Here is a 19,418-nt window from a genome sequence, read left to right as displayed (position 1 = left end):
AATCAATCTATATATGCAGTTAAGCATGCTTGTTATACTCACTCTGAAACCTAAGGGGTCAATCCTCTGCATTGTGAAAAAATCAGTTTGATTCTGACTTCTCTGATCCTCCCCTTCTTCCACTGTCCCCAATCCATCTCCTGATAGAACAGAGCCTTGAGGACACTCTGACCATGCTCAGCTTGGTATGTATTGGTAGACAGTTATTTTTTTTTCTTGGGAGGGTGTATGTGATCAGCACAGGGCCAATCAGCATTGTCCAGACAAAGGGTCAGGGGTTCTGCAGCTTTATAGGACAGTCATAGGAGAATGAAAACTCCTCCTACAATTTTTTCACTTAACGTGGATGTAAACCCACTCTCATCCTTTCTGAACTACTGCAATATTGATTATCTAGAAGGATATACATGCCTCCTGCATGTATACTTATCTGTCAAATGTCTCCCGTCTGTTTTCCAGGGCTCAGTGGGTGGAGTCATGATGTCAATAGACTCCCCGCCCACCCCTACACTCCCCTTATCAACATGTATTTTCTCCTGTTTATTTCTTACACTGAACTTCTGCTATGATCTCTAACATCCAGTCAAAACCCAGAAAAGTCCCCACATGACTTCAGCATGCCAAATCATGCTGAGGTGTGCAACAGCCAATCCTTGCAGAGCAGCAGAAGAAAGGAGTGGGAGGGAATTAAAAATAATGCATGTCTCTTAGGCTAGTGCAAGAGATATGTAAATCACCTGTCACTCACAGCAAGGGGGAGGATTTGACAAAGTTTTTCTCTGTTTGTCAAGAAGTATCTCCCTGAACAATAAAAGAGGATTGCTCAGAGCTGGATTAACTCTTTTTGGCAAGACTGGGCTCAAATGATAGGAAATATTATACTCTACATTATGACATAAAAAAAAAATAAAAACGGGTTTACATCCACTTTAATACAGAATTAAACCCTTCTATCCTTTACAGCCAAGGAAACTGCCATCTGTTTGATCTGCAGTTGCAATGGTGCTGCACAAGTGATCAGTCATGACACCAACCATTTGATGATTTGATAGTTTAATTGAAAGTACAAGCAACTATGACAACTATCATTCATTGCATGCCTTGAATATAACAGTTTTGGGAAATCATTAAAGCATTGGGTTTAGTTCCATATTAAGTTCTGCTTTTAAATGACAGTAAAATCTTTCCACAGTCAAACAAAAGAGTTTTCTCCTTAACCACTTGCCAACCGCCAGTACATTTACTGTGGGCGGGCATCATATACAGGCAAAGCGACATACCCATATGTCATTTTTTCCTGTGCAGACACAGGACACAGTGGAATGCAAATCCCGGTGCTCAGGGACTGGTGATCATGTGATCACAATGTCAACAAAGCTGTTATGAATCAATATAATTCATAACAGCTTTGCTTCCTTTGCTAGTGAGCTGTGATTGGCCCACAGCTAACACATGGTACATGGGCTAATCACAGCACCCTCTACAATGTGATTAGCTGTAGCCAATCACAGATTACTAGTATTCACAGCTGTCATGAACGTAACCCATTCATAACAGTTCAAAGCATTGTTGGTACAATGATCTTTATTGTACTAGCAATCAAAGTGTAAAAAAAAAAAAAAATCCCTGATCGCACCCAGAGTGGTACAATGTTACTATGATAACATTGAACTACTTTGATGAAATTTTTTTTTCTAAAGAGTAAAAAATGATGTTAAAAAAATTAATTAAACATGTATTCAAAATATTGACCGAAAAATTATTTACATTTTTTTTTTAACATGCTGTCACCAGTCATGTTATGGCGCTGTACTGTGCTGGTGACAGTATGGAAAAAATAAAATTATGAAGAAAAAACAATTTTTATTTAATTTCCTAACATTCCAAAAAAACTTCAAAAAACTTACCATGCCTTTTACTAAATAACTTGGACTATCTACGTTCCAAAAAGGGGTAATTTGGGGGATATTTTTTATTTTTACTGTCCTGACATTTTAGGGCCTCAAGAAATTAGATTGGCCATCAGAAAATCAGGATTGATCAATTTTCAAATATATATATATATATATATATATATATATATATATATATATATATATATATATATATATATATATATATATATATCATAGTTTGTAGACGCTATAACACTTTTTGGGATTTTCTTTTTACCAAAAACATGTAGTAGAATATATTTTGGCCTAAATTTATTTAAATTTGACTACATTCTCACTTTAAACAGGAACCTTCAGCTGATCAGTGGAGGTTCTTATGATATCTCCCCATTCTCTCATATACAGTGCCGTGCAAAAGTATTCACCCCCTTGGCATTTTTCGTGTTTTGTTGCCTCACAACCTGGAATTGCCATAGATTATTTAAGGAGTTGCATTATTTAATTTACAGAAAATGCCTACAATTTTGAAGATTTTTTTTTATTGTGAAGCAAACAACAAATAGGCCAAAATAACAGAAAAAGTCAATGTGCATAACTATTCACCCCCTTAAAGTCAATACTTTGAAGAGCCACCTTTTGCGGCTATCACAGCGCCACGTCACTTTGGATAAGTCTCTATGAGCTTGCCACATCTTACCACTGGGATTTTTGCTGATTCCACCTTGTAAAACTGCTCCAGCTCCTTCAAGTTGGATGGTTTTTGCTTGTCAACAGCAATCTTTAAGTCTGACCACCGATTTTCTATTGGATTGAAGTCTGGGCTTTGACTAGGCCATTCCAACACATTTACATGTTTCCCCTTAAACCACTCAAGCGTTGCTTTAGCAGTGTGTTTGGGGTCATTGTCCTGCTGGAAAGTGAACCTTCATCCTAGCCTCAAATCACATACAGAGTGATACAGGTTTTGCTCAAGAATATCCCTGTATTTAGCACCATCCATCTTTCCCTCAACTCTGACCAGTTTCCCAGTCCCGACTGCTGAAAAACATCCCCACAGCATGATGCTGCCACCACCATGTTTCACTGATGGTGTTCTTTGGGTGAAGTGATGTGTTGTGTTTGTGCCAGACATAGCATTTTCTTTTATGGCCAAAAGTTACATTTTAGACTCATCAGACCAGAGCACCTTCCTCCATACATTTTGGGAGTCTTCCGCATGCCTTTTCGCAAACTCAAAACGTGCCATTTAGTTTTTTGCTGAAAGTAATGGCTTTCTTCTGGCCACTCTGCCATAAACACCAGTCTATGGAGCGTGTGGCTTATTATCATGCTATGTACAGATGCTCCAGTCTCTGCTGTGGAACTCTGCAACTCCTCCAGTGTTACCTTAGATCTCTGTGCCCTCCTTGTCCGGTCTCTGAGTTTTGGTGTGCGGCCGTCTCTTGGCAAGTTTACTGTTGTGCCATGTTCTTTTCATTTGGTCATGATAGATTTGATGGTGCTCCTAGGGATCATCAGAGATTTGGATTTTTTTTATACCCTAACCCCGACTTGTACTTTTCAACAACATTGTCCCTCTATTTGTGGGGAAAAAAAGGAGGTCAATTTTGTTTGGGAGCCAAGTCGCACGACCATGCAATTGTCAGTTAAAGGAACACAGTGCCGAATCGCAAAAAGTGGACTGGTCTTTGGCCAGCCAAATGGTCTGGGGCTTAAGTGGTTAAGAGCACATATTCTTGGGAGGCCCCCGTAGAAGGGAGAAGATGACAGCGCTAGTGGGGGACTTTCAGAAGAGGAAGAAAGCAACCTTTCTGTGCAATATTGTTACACAGAGCAGTTAAGTATTTTATTTTTCAAAAATAAAGATAGCCTTTAGTATCACTTTAAGAAGCTTATCAAATTTAGTTCTGTCTCTTTTTTTGCAGTCTCTGAATAGTGCTGTCTGTCTACAATCTTAATTAAACTCCAGTCCCCAAACTCATACGAAAACAGAAGTTTTCAGGAAACTTCAATTAGCACTGGGACTTTGGTCAACACCTTTAATCATGGCATAGCTCTTGTTCAGGAACCAAGATCAATAAATGTAATCAAAGGAGATTTAATTCTTTATTAAACTAAAGCTAATAACGCATGATGCCTTGAATTTCTATCTATGCAAAGTGACCTAGGTTTAGCCATGCAACCCGATGAAGTTTAGGAGGACAGACAATGCAAATTGATTCTTGGATTTAGTTTCATCTCAGATGCTTTTCTCCCATCTGCCAAAGAAACTGAAATGTAATTAAAAAAAGCTGAAGCATAACAACAAGTATGCTGTGTATTGCACAGAAATGTTCTTCACATGTTAATTTAATGGCTCACATGCCTCGTGCAAAACATATTATAAAAAATACATGATCATTATCATTGACATTTGCAAGCAAAATTGCAGGCTGATGAATGCCAAAAAAAGCACCTATGACATGCCATGCTCCTAGTAACAGGGATAATCACCTTTTACCTTCTCCTTACATATGAATACTAATTTAGCATATTTATGCGATGCTGCATCTCTACTGTTTCTTTTTAAAATAAAGGATTATTCTCTACACACAGATGTTGAATGGAATTGCAATGTGTGTTATGGGTAGCTTTTTGTCTGTCATAAAAGAGAATCAGGACTTTGTCAGACACAGGCTCCATAGCTTTGTTTAAGAAGCTATATTTCTTACCTTATTCACAAGGTTCAAAAGTTTTGTCATGTGACAGTCCATCACTGTGACAGTGGGGAGCGAGGTTTACAAGACACTGTGCAGACACACGGTGTACTAGTGTTCCATAGTCCATAACTCCCAAGAGTCCCTGATTTCAAGGGACTGTCCATGATTTGGAAAAAAAAGTATTGCTGTCCCTCTTTCCTCCTCATTTGTCCCTCATTTTGGTCTGATCTATATACCGTATTTATCGGCGTATAACACATTTTTTTCCCCTTAAAATCAGGGGAAAATCGTGGGTGCGTGTTATACGTCGATACCCTGCCAATCTCCCACTTATTGTGCGGAAAGGAGTGAGTGGAGCCGAGATAAACAAAGCCAAAGTATATTCGGCTTTACTCGGCTCCTCTCGCAGTCCCGCCCACCTCCACTGATTACCAGCGTCGCTGACATATAGAAAGCCGAGTGTACTCCGGCTAGACTCGGCACTGCTCACAGTCAGAGGGGGGACTGCGAGAGGAGCCGAGTCTAGCCGAAGTACACTCGGCTTTCTGTATATCAGCGGCGCTCGCTCCTCTGGCAATCAGTGGAGGTGGGCGGAACTGTGAGAGGAGCTGAGTAAAGCCGAGTGTACTTCGGCTTTGTGTATCTCGGCTCCGCTTGCTCCTCTCCGCTCAGTCAGCAGAGATTGGCACCAAATTGAAATCAGGGCAACCCTGAAAAGAGACTGACAATGCTGCAAAGTGACTGGGCAAGGCTACAAATGCACTAGGCAAGGCTGCAGGTGGACACTGGGCAAGGGTGCAATGATGGACAAGGCTGCAGATGGACACTGATAAGGCTGCATTGATGGGCATTTAAATGTAAGTTTTTTTCCTTAAACTTCCCTCCTAAACTTGGGGTGCATGTTATATGGTGATAAACATGATAGTTGCATATAAAATGCACTATTTATATTTTCAAAAGTGTTTCCAAGTGCTAAACCTTTCATCTAGTTTCTAAATTTCTGCATTGGTAAATTCCAAAAGCCAGTATAAAAGAACAGTAGTGGTAAACAAAAGCACTTGTGGGTTTACCCTATAATTTTTTTTGTATAATTTTCCTTTAACCACTTAAGGACCGAATGATTTTCCCTTTTAATGACATGGCCATCACCGCGTTGTGCGATACTGTACCCAAACAAAAAGACATCCTTTTTTCCCACAAATAGAGATTTCTTTTGGTGGTATTTGATCACCTCTGCAGTGATTATTTATTTTTTGCGCTATAAACAAAAAAGGCAGACAATTCTAAAAAAAAAAAACAATATTTTTTATTTTTGCCAAAAATAAATATCCCCCCCAAAAAAAATTCTTTATCAATTTAGGCCAATATGCATTCTTCTATATATTTTTGGTAAAACAAATCACAAAAAGCATATATTGATTGGTTTGTACAAAAGTTATAGCGCCTACAAAATAAGAGATAGATTTAAGGCATTTTTATTATTTTTTTACTAGTAATGGCAGTGATCAACATTTTTTAGTGGGACTGCAACATTGCGGCAGACAGATTGGACACTTTTGACACTTTTGTGGGACCATTGACATTTACACAGCGATCAGTGCTATAAAAATACACTGATTACTGTAAAAATGTCACTAGCAGGGAAGGGGTTAACACTAGGGGTAATCAAGGGGTTAAATGTGTTCACTGGGAGGTGTTTCTAACTGTGGAGGGAATGTACTGACTGGAGGAGGAGAGAGATCACTGTTCCTAATCACTAGGAACAAACAATCACTCTCTACTCCCCTGACAGAATAGGGATCGGTTTGTTTACATTGACAGATCCCCATTCTGGCTCTCTGTGGAGCGATTGCGGGTGGCAAGCGGATATCGCGGCGGCCGGCCACTTGCAACAGCTCCCCCACCTGCTATAGCTGTTTAAAGGGCCAACGTACAGCTACAGGGATTCGTGGGAACGAACCAACCTGCCACAGTATAATGACGGTGACTGGTCAGCAAGGGGTTATGGGGGCTTGACAGGGGGCATGTCCGATGCCTACATACTTTTGCTAGTAGGTGTCTCTCATTCCCATCTCAGAAAGTTGGGAGGTATGCATAGTCTGTTCAGTCTTCTGTTCAAAAGGCAGGCTGTGATTAGGTGGGGGTGTGTGCGCCAGAGGCAGGCTGTGATTGGCTGGAGGGGGGACACACTACCAAGTAAAGACTTGCTGTGTATCTGGACAGTGTCCAGTGACCTCTGAATGGCCAAACCGAGCATGAAAACTGACCACACTAACACAGATCAGTTTCTGTGTTTTCTGTGGTTTGTTTAGAACAAGGAGAAAGGTGACTGGCATGATCATGCAGGTACTTCAGATAGAAGAAGTAAATGAAAATCATATAGGCTGTGATTTATAAAATACACATATGTGATCACATACACACATATCTAGCACACACCCCCGAAAGGGCCTGCTGATTTACCACAGGTTCCTTTCCCAGTTCAGTGCAACGGCAGCCAGGGAAACAGCAACAGCCACTCATTCTGGCTCAATAAACAGCCTAGGGGATGGCCTTTTTTGAACTTTATAGTTGAATAAACCTGGATAGGGCATGGGGAACTGTGGGATATTCCATTAACACTGAACATACACTCTTCACTTGGTCATTACTTAATTGAACAGTCCCTCTAGTAAGAGCCCAGGGAATGGACAGCATTGAGACATCATTGGAAATGTCCCAGGCCAGGCAAAAACTAGCACTGATGTACAAGGGATAGCAACAGCAACAGTCACCAAGATAGGAATCAGCTATGATTAAGCAGCAAGAATGGTGTGTATTGCTTGCTGCATCTTATTCCCTCGCTTGCTTTATGGACTTTTGTTTTTTATACTTTTTTATATTTTTAATGCTTATTTGGATTCAAATAAAGGTGATCTTTTTGGAGTGTGGCCATCCAGACATCTCTTCTTTACTTCACCAGGATCCTGCACTCAGGTATGTACTCACAATGTCCCAGGATACTTTGATGTCTTCTTCCAATTCCAGTCAGACATTTCTCCAGTGAACTCTGCAGACCCGAGCCTCAGTGAACTCCCTTGATTAGTTCCAGAGATTTTCAGCAAATGGGCACCCCAGCTCCAACACAGCTGGGACCACGATGAGCACATGTAGACCTCAGCTGAACGGCCTAGAAGGGCAGCATCCTTCTAGGCTGGGGACTTCTCCTCCTGGACAAGAACAGGGCTGCCCCAGCCACCTGCTGGGCACTCTCTCCTGGGGATTGGTTGAGGCAAAATAAATATTCAGATGGCTGATTCCCCTCTTCCCAACCCGCTATATTCTTGAATCCTCCATAAGACAGGAGGAAGCAATCAAACCTGTGAAGCCCAGAACTGCCCAAAGCAATCAACAACTGCTCCACTGTTTACAGGGGAGCCTAAAAGAACTACATGTACCTAACCTTTCTAGCAACCTATCTAGGAGGGTGCTACATATAGAAAAAAATGAATACTTAGGGTAATATGCACTTTAATTCTTCTCTTAAAGACTGCACCAAAAAAAAAAACAGACACAGTTATAAGACAATCCCAACGTGTATATATATATATATATATATATATATATATATATATATATATATATATATAATTTAATTTGTCTGTCCTTTGTTTGGAAAAACAAAAATAAAATTAAGTTTCTTACATAACCTTATATAAGCAGTGGGGAAGCACTTTGCCATTAGTGATTTTTGAGGAGGATAAAATCTGTAGCAGATAATGGCACAAAGAAATAATTTCCCTGACACTGCCAGAGAGCAGAAGAGTTTATAGATCCCCTGTTCAATTTTAGAGTCCTTTAAGCATCCTGATCTTGATGTATCACACATGAAAAGAAAAGCAGAATCAGCTTTCTGGATTCTGATAAAATCTTCCTTTTAAAAAAAAAAAAAAAAAAAAAGAGAGCTGGGACTAGTAGTAAAATAAATTAGTTTCTCAAAGTTTAGCTTTTGTATTCTTTCAAGGCCAAACCAAGAAATGTGCTTCTTAAGAAGGAGACAGTGTAAAGTTTGAATGAAAGAATATTTTATTTAAACAGTCAGCAAGACATAAGGGTGTAGAATATGAACGTATACATTATTTTATAAATGAAAGGTTTAGGCTGGAAAAACACAAAAATTCAACATTTCAGGAAAAAAAAAATTCAAAGGTTTATTTATCATTGCTGACCTGCATCTTTGCTAACTATCTGGCCATCATTAGGATAAAATGGTTTCAAATAGACCTAACATTTCATATAAGTTTTAACAAAAGTTGTGTTCATGTTTTCTTTTTAAATCTACATATTTCATTAAAATATTCCTGGAGATCCTATTCCTTGTTTAGTGACTTCCTGTTATGGTATGACAACTGTCCTCTAATTGTGCTCCTGACCTGCATTGTCACCTTGTCACGCCTGTCCCCAGTGGAGACTGCAAATGGTAGTGGTGACACACATTTAACATGCATGGTCCATTAGGAAGCTGGTCCAGGGCAACAATGTACAGCTGATGCTGGAGCAAAGTGGCTGAAGAGGCTGTGGATTTGCAAGAGGAATACAAAATGGTTAAGACAATAAATTACATGTAAGTACAAGCACGTTCCTCACTCCCCATTGACCTTCTACTGTGGATACCCTCTAGAGAGCATAAAGCCATTCTGAGCCCCTCACTTTCTCACTCCCTGGGTTTCGGGGACAGGGTGAGCAAAATATATTCACTAAAGTCACCTTATACCCCAGTGGCCTCCATTTTTGGAAATCCGCAGGACAACATCTGCAACAGTTTACATGGTGAATTAATAAAGGCCTATACAGGAAAGCTGATTTTATAGAATATAAGGGCATTAGAAAGCCTTCTTACTTTTGAGATACTCTAGAAATGCCCCCGACTGAGTTATTTAGACTCTGCCAAATTACCCTCTAATTACAGACACTATGCCAAGATCAGGGGGACATCACCACTAGAACCTTTTATGAAAACAAATTAACTTATGCAGAGTTTGTTAAGTGGAACCACTTGTCAAACTCACCCATTGAGTTCCATTGGGATCGCGCCAAAACTGTGTGCAATTCACACGATTACGGTGCAGTAGTGAGATTCAAGGTGGTATCAAAAACTTTTTAGAATAGTTTTGTAACACACCTACAGATGGAAGAAGCAGCAGTTAAAATGGGTTTTGTGTGCCTCCTGCACAGTACACACCTAAAGCTACCCTTTATTACTGGTGTTCTGTTTCTGTAATACAGGCATCTGCAGAAGTTAGAGTGGGTGTTGTGTGCCTCCTGCACAGTGTACACCTGAAGATACCCCTTATTGCTGGTGTTCTGTTTCTGTAATATAGGCATCTGCAGCAGTTAAAGTGGATGTTGTGTGCCTCCTGCACAGTATACACATGAAGCCACCCTTTATTGCTGGTGTTCTGTTTCGGTAATACAGGCATCTGCAGAAGTTAGAGTGGGTGTTGGATGCCTCCTGCACAGTATACACCTGAAGATACCCCTTATTGCTGGTGTTCTGTTTCTGTAATACAGGCATCTGCAGCATTTACAGTGGGTGTGTGTGCCTCCTGCACAGTATACACCTGAAGCTACCCTGTATTACTGCTGTTCTGTTTCTGTAATACAGGCATCTGCAGAAGTTAGAGTGCTTGTTGTATCCCTCCTGCACAGTATACACCTGAAGATACCCCTTATTGCTGGTGTTCTGTTTCTGTAATACAGGCATCTGCAGAATTTACAGTGGGTATTGTGTGCCTCCTGCACAGTATATACCTGAAGCTACCCCTTATTGCTGGTGTTGTTCTGTTTCTGAAACACAGGCAGGCAGCTGCAGTAATTACAGTTGGTGTACTGTGTCATCTGCTCAGTGTGTACCTAAAGCTACCCAATTGCTGGTTTTTCCATCTCCCTGCAGGCCATTACTATGTCTGGAATAAGGATGAGCCGAACACCCCCCTTTTCGGTTCGCACCAGAACCTGCGAACAGACCTAAACTTCGTGTGAACTTTAGAACCCTATTAAAGTCTATGGGACTTGAACGTTCACAATCTAAAGTGCTAATTTTAAAGGCTAATATGCAAGTTACTGTCCTAAAAAGTGTTTGGGGACCTGGGTCCTGCCCCAGGGGACATGGATCAATGCAAAAAAAAGTTTTAAAAACTGCAGTTTTTTCAGGAGCAGTGATTTTAATAATGATTAAAGTGAAACAATAAAAGTGTAATATTCCTTTAAATGTCGTACCTGGGGGGTGTCTATAGTATGCCTGTGAAGGGGCGCATGTTTCCCGTGCTTAGAACTGTCCCTTGTGCAAAGTGTCATTTGTGCAGGAAAAAAAGTATTTTAAAATCACTTGCGGCTATATTGTCAGCTCCCGTAATACAGAGAACACTCAATGAGTGTTCTCTGTATTAGCCGACAATTCATTCATTCATTGTAGGGTTCCCCTAAATTCAATTACCAGGCCCTTCAGGTCTGGTATGGATATTAAGGGGAACCCCGTGTCAAATTAAAAAAAATAATTTGACGTGGTGGTCCCCCTAAATATCTATACCAGACCCTTCAGGTCTGGTATGGATATTAAGGGGAACCCCGCATCAAATAAATTTTTTTTTTTACGTGGGGGTCCCCCTAAAAATCCATACCAGACCCTTTATCCAAGCGCGCAATCTGGCAGGCCGCAGAAAAATAGGGGGGGACGAGAGAGCGCCCCCCCTCCTGAACCTTACCAGGCCACATGCCCTCAACATTGGGAGGATGCTTTGGGGGTCTGTGATCACTCAAAGCACCTTGTCCCCATGTTGATGTGGAGAAGGGCCTCAACCACCGCTCAGGGTTGTGGGGGTCTGCGGGCGGAGGGCTTATCAGAATCTGGAAGCCCCCTTTAACAAGAGGACCCCCAGATCCCAGCCCCCTGTTTGAAATGGTAAGGGGGTACAAAAGTACCCCTACCATTTCACAAAGAAAGTGTAAAAATGGTTAAATAATGCCGCGTACACGCGATCAAACAAGCGGGTGGAAAAGTCCGGCAAACTCAAGTCTGCTGGACAATCACCCCGTGTGTAGCCTCCGGCATACTTTTTTGACCCGAAAGTACGGCGTACTTAGAAAGTAGTTTTACACTCCAATCTTACCGCCGGACTCGCATTTCGGTGGACAATCCGGCCGTGTGTGTGCCAGTCCGCCGTACTTTTGAAATGAGCGGACTTTTCCCGCCCGGAGAAAAGTCCGCTCATTTCGAGCGCGTCTCTAGGTAGGCGGGGCCAGCAAAGGATACGTCGCTGGCCCCGCCGCCTGGTATGGACTTAAAGGGGAACCCCAACGCCGAAAACAATCGGCGTGGGGGTCCCCCCAGGTCCACATCAGACCCTTGTCCGAGCACGCTACCCGGCCGGCCAGGAAAGGGGGGGACGAGCGAGCGCCCCCTCTTCCTGAGCCGTACCAGGCCGCATGCCCTCAACATGGGGGGTGCCTTGGGGAAGGGGGGGCCGCGTGGCCCCCCCACCCCAAAGCACCTTGTCCCCATGTTGATGAGGACAAGGGCCTCTTCCCGACAACCCTGGCCGTTGGTTGTCGGGGTCTGTGGGCGGGGGGCTTATCGGAATCCGGGAGCCCCCTTTAATAAGGGGGCCCCTGGATACCGGCCCCCCACCCTATGTGAATGAGTATGGGGTACAATGTACCCCTACCCATTCACCTGTAAAATAAAGTAGAAAAAAAACACAACACACAAGATAAAATAGTTTATTCCACAGCTCCGGGGTCTTCCGTCTTCGGGGGTCTTCTCGCCGGACTCCTCCGCTATCTTCTTGTAGCCCTTTTACTAGCGGAGGAGCCCGGCTTTCTTCCTCGCCGCCGGCCTCTTCTTCCGACTTCGGGGGTCTTGTCCCCCTCTTCGGTTCTTCTGCCGGGCCACCGCGCCTTCTTCTAGCTCTTTTACAGGCGGTGTTCTGTCGCCGCCGCCGCCTTACGTTCTTCTGTTCTTCTCTTCTTCTTCTTCTTCAGATGTTGCCTCGCCGAGTCCTCCGCTCACAATGACGGGGACCGGGCACGCGGCGACTTATGTAGGGACAAGGGGCGGGGTCTTCGGTTGATGTCACATGGGTTTTTGTCACATGGTGACCCCGCCCCCTTACGATGTCACAGTCCCGGAGGATGCTGGGACTGTCGCCATGTGACATCAACCCATGTGACATCAACCGAAAGACCCCGCCCCTTGTCCCTATATAAGTCGCCGCGTGCCCGGTCCCCGTCATTGTGAGCGGAGGACTTGGTGAGGCAACATCTGAAGAAGAAGAAGAGAAGAACAGAAGAACGGAAGGCGGCGGCGACAGAAGACCGGGCCACCGCCTGTAAAAGAGCTAGAAGAAGGCGATGTGGCCCGGCAGAAGAACCGAGGAAGAAAGCCGGGCTCCTCCGCTAGTAAAAGAGCTACAAGAAGATAGTGGAGGAGTAGGGCGGATAGTACGGCGGACTTAGTACGCCGTATTAGTCCGCTGAAAAAGTGCCGTGTGTGGGCAAGTAGCCCGTTCGGGAAGTCCGCCAGACTAAGTACGTCGGACAGACGGCTACGTGTGTACGCGGCTTAAGACAAACACACAAATTATTTTATTAAAAAAAAAAAGATTCCAGCGGTGCTAATCTACTCTTGCTATCCAGCGATGGATCTCCGGGGTCCAGCGATGGATGATCATATCCAGCGACAGGGGATCTCTCCATACCAGACCTGAAGGGCCTGGTAATTGAATTTAGGGGAACCCCCAAGCTTTTTTTTATTTTTATTTTTTTAATGAATGAATGAATGAATGAATTGTCGGCTAATACAGAGAACACTCATTGAGTGTTCTCTGTATTACGGGAGCCGACAATATAGCCGCAAGTGATTTTAAAATACTTTTTTTCCTGCACAAATGACACTTTGTGCAGGGACAGTTCTAAGCACGGGAAACATGCTCCCCTTCACAGGCATACTATAGACACCCCCCCCCAGGTACGACATTTAAAGGAATATTACACTTTTATTGTTTCACTTTAATCATTATTAAAATCACTGCTCCTGAAAAAACGGACGTTTTTAAAACTTTTTTTTGCATTGATCCATGTCCCCTGGGGCAGGACCCAGGTCCCCAAACACTTTTTAGGACAGTAACTTGCATATTAGCCTTTAAAATTAGCATTTTAGATTTCTCCCATAGACTTGTACAGGGTGTTCCGGCTTTTCGAATTTTCCGCGAACAGCCCTAATTGTTCACTGTTCGTTGAACAGGCAATGTTCGAGTCGAACATGAATTCAACTCGAACTCGAAGCTCATCCCTAGTCTGGACGGCCAGCAAGGGGAGGTAGACAGTCACGAGCCAATAAAAGAGGGCAAGCAGGCTCTGTGTCTAGAGACAACAGTGCTGGTCGTGGACGCTGTGCATCGTCCTCAGCATGTGGCCATGGGACACGCTTTTCCTTATTTTCGGCAGCTGGATGTGTTGAGCCGCATCATGCCGAAGACTTGGTAGAGTGGATGACCCAGCCCTCCTCATCCTCCTCATCCTCTCTCACCCAGGCTCAGGGTACTAGCAAAGAAGCTGCCAACGCGTCCTCTTCCCTCGTCTCAATGTCATCAGTCACTCCTTCCCTAGACCCACCATGTCCTCCTGAGGAGTCCCCCGAACTGTTAGAGTACAGAGTTGGGTACATGCTCCAGGAGGATGCCCAGTGTTTTGAAGGCTCTGATGATGATACCCAGCTAGAGGAAGGCAGTAGCGTTAGCGCAGAGAGGGGGGATGCTCAAGAAGGAGCGCAAACTGGCAGTCATTTTCCATCAGCTGCAGCATACTGTCAGGTTTGCTCCAGTGATGAAGAGGGAGGGGATGATGAGGTCACCGACTCCACGTGGGTGCCTGATAGGAGAGAGGAGGAGGAGGAGAAGGAGGAGGAGGAGGCACATCTCCAATGAGGCAGGATGCCCTACAGGGGCCAGCTTAAGGGCAGCACATGACTGAATCACATCGCAGAGCTCCGCCTGTGCAGGGCGCTGCCTCTGCGCGTTATTCCAAAAGTTCTTTGGTGTGGACCTTTTTTGAGATGAGTGTATTAGATCGCACCGCTGCTATTTGCAACGTATGTCTCAAGCGTATCTTGCGTGGCCAAAATATCAGCTGCTTGGGCACCACATGCTTGACTAGACATATGTTGACCTGCCATGCAGCTCATTGGCAAGTGTACCTTAAAGACCCACACCAAAGAACAAAGTGGACCTCTTCTTGCTTCTCATCAGCTGGGATCTCCAACCCCACTTGACCTTCAGTCCTCTCTGAAACCTGCACTGAGAGGAATGAAGGTGTAGAATTAGGTGTGTCACAGCCAAGTACTTGCGGGCACTCTGCTAGCAGTAGACCGACGTCCAATTGTAGCAGGCAAATTTCCCTGCCCTAGCTGCTGGACCGTCGGAAGAAGTTCACTCCCAGCCATCCACATGCCCAGCGGTTGAATGCTAGCTTGGATAAATTGCTAGCACTTCAACTGCTGCCTTTTCAGTTGGTAGACTCGGCCCCCTTCCGTGGGTTTGTGCAATGTGCGGTTCCTCAGTGGCAGGTCCCCAAACGCCATTTTTTCTCACGGAAGGCGATTCCGGCTCCCTACCGGCATGTGGAAGGCAATGCCTTGGCCTTGCTGGACAGGGCGGTCAGCGGTAAGGTGCATACTACCGCTGACTCATGGTCCAGCAGGTATGGACAGGGAGGCTACCTGTCTTTCACGGCCCATTGGGTCACTCTTCTGGCAGCTGGGAAGGATGCAGAACAAGGTGCAGTAGTGTTGGAGGTTGTTCCACCACCACACCTCCAAAATGCTACTACTGGTTGCAACACACCTCTCTCCTCCACCCCCTCCTCTTCTTCTTCCTCCATGGCTTCTTCCAGTGCTTTGTCCTTGGAACCAGCGGTGCTCCGTAGGTGTTCAAGGGGCTACGTAAGTACGCAGGCAAAACTATGCCATGCTGTGCTTGCGCTGGTTTGTTTGGGGGACAGGAGCCACACTGGGGCAGATATTTTGTCAGCTCTGCAGGGGCAGGCCGAGAGGTGTTTGACGCCATGCCAGCTTAAGCCAGGAATGGTGGTTTGCGACAATGGCACCAACCTCCTCTCCACCCTCTGACACGGACAACTGATTCATGTGCCCTTTGTGGCTCACATCCTTAACCTGGTGGTGCAGCGGTTCTTGGGCAGGTACCCGGGCTTACAGGATGTTCTGAGGCAGGCCAGGAAAGTCTGTGTGCATTTCCGCCGATCATATAATGCCAGTGCTCGGCTGGCTGAGCTCCAAAAGAAGTTGAAACTGCCCAAGAACCGCCTTATATGTGACATGCTCACCAGGAAGAACTCAATATTTGCCATGCTGCAGCGGCTGCACACGCAGCAGAGGGCCATCAATGAGTACCTGTGCCACTACGGTACCAGGACAGGGTCAGGGGAGCTCGGTTTTTTTTCACCACGCCAGTGGGGCATGATCAGGGATGCATGCACTGTCCTGTCACCATTTGAGGAGGCCACGAGGAATGTTGAGCAGTGACAGTGCATGCATCAGTGACACTGTACCTCTTGTCCACCTGTTGGAGCATATGCTGCGTGGAATAATGGACAGGGCACTTGAGGCAGAACAGACGCAGTAAGAGGAGGACTTCCTTGTCTCTCAAGGCCCCCTTTATCCAGACAGTGTTCCTGCTGTCCCACCCATCACACAGGAAGAGGATGAGGAGGAGGAGGAGGAGGATTGTGTCAGCATGGAGGTGGAGCCTGGCACTCAGCATTAGCAGCAGCAGTCTTTTAGGGATGATTTACAGTCCCAAGAAACCCGTGGACTTGTACGTGGCTGGGAGGAGGTGGCTGCGGATCATGTTGTCCTTAGTGACCCAGAGGACTCCAGACCGAATGCCTCAACTAACCTACACTGCATGGCCTCCCTGATCTTGCAAAGCCTGTGGAAGGATCCTCGTATTCTTCAGATCAAGGAGAGGGACCACTACTGGCTGGCCAAACTCCTTTATACACAGTACAAGTGTTAGGTTGCAGACCTTATCTTGCCGTCGCAGAGGGAGCAGAGGATTAGACATCTACGGGAGGCTTTTCAGAAAGGTCTGTGCAACACGTTCCCAGAGACTGGGAGGTTACAAACTCCTGGTCCTGAACAACGTGTTGCTGAGGCTTTGGTCAGTCACAGAAGGAGCGGTGGAGAAGGTGGTCATCTGACCAATGCGTTCAGATGCGTTTTTAGTCTGCAGCCCCAAGGTATGATCGGTTCCAGCAACCATCGCCAGCGTCTGATTTACATGGTGCAGGTATACCTAGGGGCAAGGTCATACTTGGACACCTTTCCCACCGAAAATCCTCTGGCTTACTGGGTCATGAGGATGGATCACTGGCCAGAGCTTGCACAGTATGCAATTGAGCTACTGGCTTATCCTGCATCCAGCGTCCTTTCAGAAAGCACATTCAGTGCTGCTGGAGGCTTTGTAACCGATCACAGGGTGCGCCTGTCCACCAACTCGGTTGATCTACTGACCTTCATAAAGATGAATCAGTCTTGGATCCCCACCAGCTACCAAGCACCTGAAGCTGATGTAACCGAATCCTTTTTTTTGGAAATGTCACATCCCTTCAAGACTGCCTATGCTGATGCTGAGTGACTGTCCTGTTATGTTGACTGACTACCTCTTCCTCCTCAATGATCCTGCTGATAGCTTGGAAGAACATTTTTGGTTCTGGGTGACGCCACCAGTGGCTAAGGCCCGATTTTTCAGCCCCTGTTTAACAGGGGCATGTAATTACAATTTTTGATGCAATGCTTTGCAGCAGGGCAGGGCTCATTCCTGCACTCCAACTAGAGTATCTTAGAGAGGTTGTAGTGTTGTGGCACCAGCACCAGTGCCTAAGCCCCAATTTTTCAGCCCCTGTTTAACAGGGGCATGTAATTACAATTCTTGATATAATATTTCACAGCAGGGCCCGTTCCACTAAAGGCCCAATTTTTCTACCACTGTTCAACAATGGCATGTTATTACAATTCTTGATAGAACTTTGAGGGCTTACAGTGTTGTGGCAACACCAACACCCAGGGCAGGACTTAGGGTGGTGGGGGCCCCTGGGCTTGAGTCACTTTCAGGCCCTACCTTCTATACATGTAAGGAAAAAAACTTTTAGGAGGGAAGTTTAAGGAAAAAAACTTACATTTAAATGCCCATCAATGCAGCCTTATCAGTTTCCATCTGCAGCCTTGTCCAGTGTCATTTGCAGCCTTGCCCCAGTGTCATTTGTAGCCTTGTCATTGCAGTTTTGAAGTTTAAAAATGGCGCATCTCGTGGCTCCCGGGTCCTCTTGGCGGCTCTTGGGTCCCGTTGCAGTCCCGAGCAGAGCAGAGAGTATCTGAGTGTAATCGGCTTGGCTCACGTTCACGCCCAGTCCCTGTGTTATGTCCATCATAGGGCGGGACGGGGCGTGACTGTGAGCGGAGCCGAGCCGAGTACACTTGGCTATGTATCTCCGCGGGGCCCCCTATTTGTAAGGGCCCATGGGCTTGAGCCCAGTCAAGCCCAATGGTAAGTCCTGCCCTGCCAACACCTTAGGCCCACATTTCTGCAGAGCATATAGGGCAGGCCCCTACTTTCAAACATCCAACTTACAAACGTCTCCTACTTACAAATAGAAGGAGACAACGGGAAGGGAGATGAAAAAAGACGGAAGGCAAAAAAAAGATACAGGGGTGATAACCCTTCCCTATGTTTTCCAAAAAGCTTAAACATTTATTTTTTGACTGGAGCTACACTTTAAAAATGTACCAGTTCAAAATTACAAACAGATTCTACTTAACACAACAAACCTACACAGTCCCTGGCTTGTTTGCACCACCTATATACTGCTGTTCTGAGTATATAGGGCCTGGGGGCCCCACGCCTTTTTTTTTTTTTATTTGGGTACGGGGCTCCCCTTAATATCTGTACAAGACCCAAAGGGGCTGGTAATGGGCAGGGGGGCTACCCATGCCATTTTTCTCAATGATTTTCATCTGTATTGCAGGAACCAGACATTACATTAAAACCGCAAGCAGTTTTGAATGACTTTTTTTCCGTTAAATGTAATTTTGTGCAGGGACTGTTCTAAGCACTGGAAACACGTGCCACTTCACAGGCATACTATAGACACCCCCCAGGCATGACATTTAAAGGAATATTTCACTTTTTTTTTCACTTTAATCGTCATTAAAATCAGTGCTCCTGAAAAAACTTCAGTTTTTAAAAATAATTTTGGCATTGATCCATGTCCACTGGGGCAGGAGCCGGGTCCCCAAACCCTTTTTAGGACAATATCTTGCATATTAGCCATTAAAATTAGCACTTTTGTTTTTGAACGTTTGAGTCCCATAGACTTTAATGGGGTTCTAAAGTTCGTACAAATTTTCAGTCCGGTCGAAAGTTCTGGTGCGAACTGACCCGGGGGGTGTTTGGCTCATCCCTACTCAGCAGCACAATTTACATCTGACACTGGGAATGGGACAGTGGACATGTTACACTTCAGTACAGACTATATCCAGCAAAGAGGACTTGTTACCCTTCATTTTAGACTATATCCAACACAGAGGACATGTTACACTTCAGTACAGACTATATCCAGCACAGTGGACATGTTACACTTCAGTACAGACTATACCCAGCACAGTGGACATGTTACACTTTAGTACAGACTATACCCAGCACAGTGGACATGTTTCCCTGCAGTACAGATGTAGTACTGCCCCGAATGACTGGGTTCCTGGTTCCCAGTGATA

The sequence above is a fragment of the Lithobates pipiens genome, unplaced genomic scaffold (genome assembly GCF_037356315.1).
Source record: "Lithobates pipiens isolate NorthernLeopardFrog02 unplaced genomic scaffold, aLitPip1_a1.2 Scaffold_18, whole genome shotgun sequence".
In the NCBI taxonomy this organism is placed as follows: Eukaryota; Metazoa; Chordata; class Amphibia; order Anura; family Ranidae; genus Lithobates; species Lithobates pipiens.
This window is presented reverse-complemented; position numbering follows the sequence as displayed.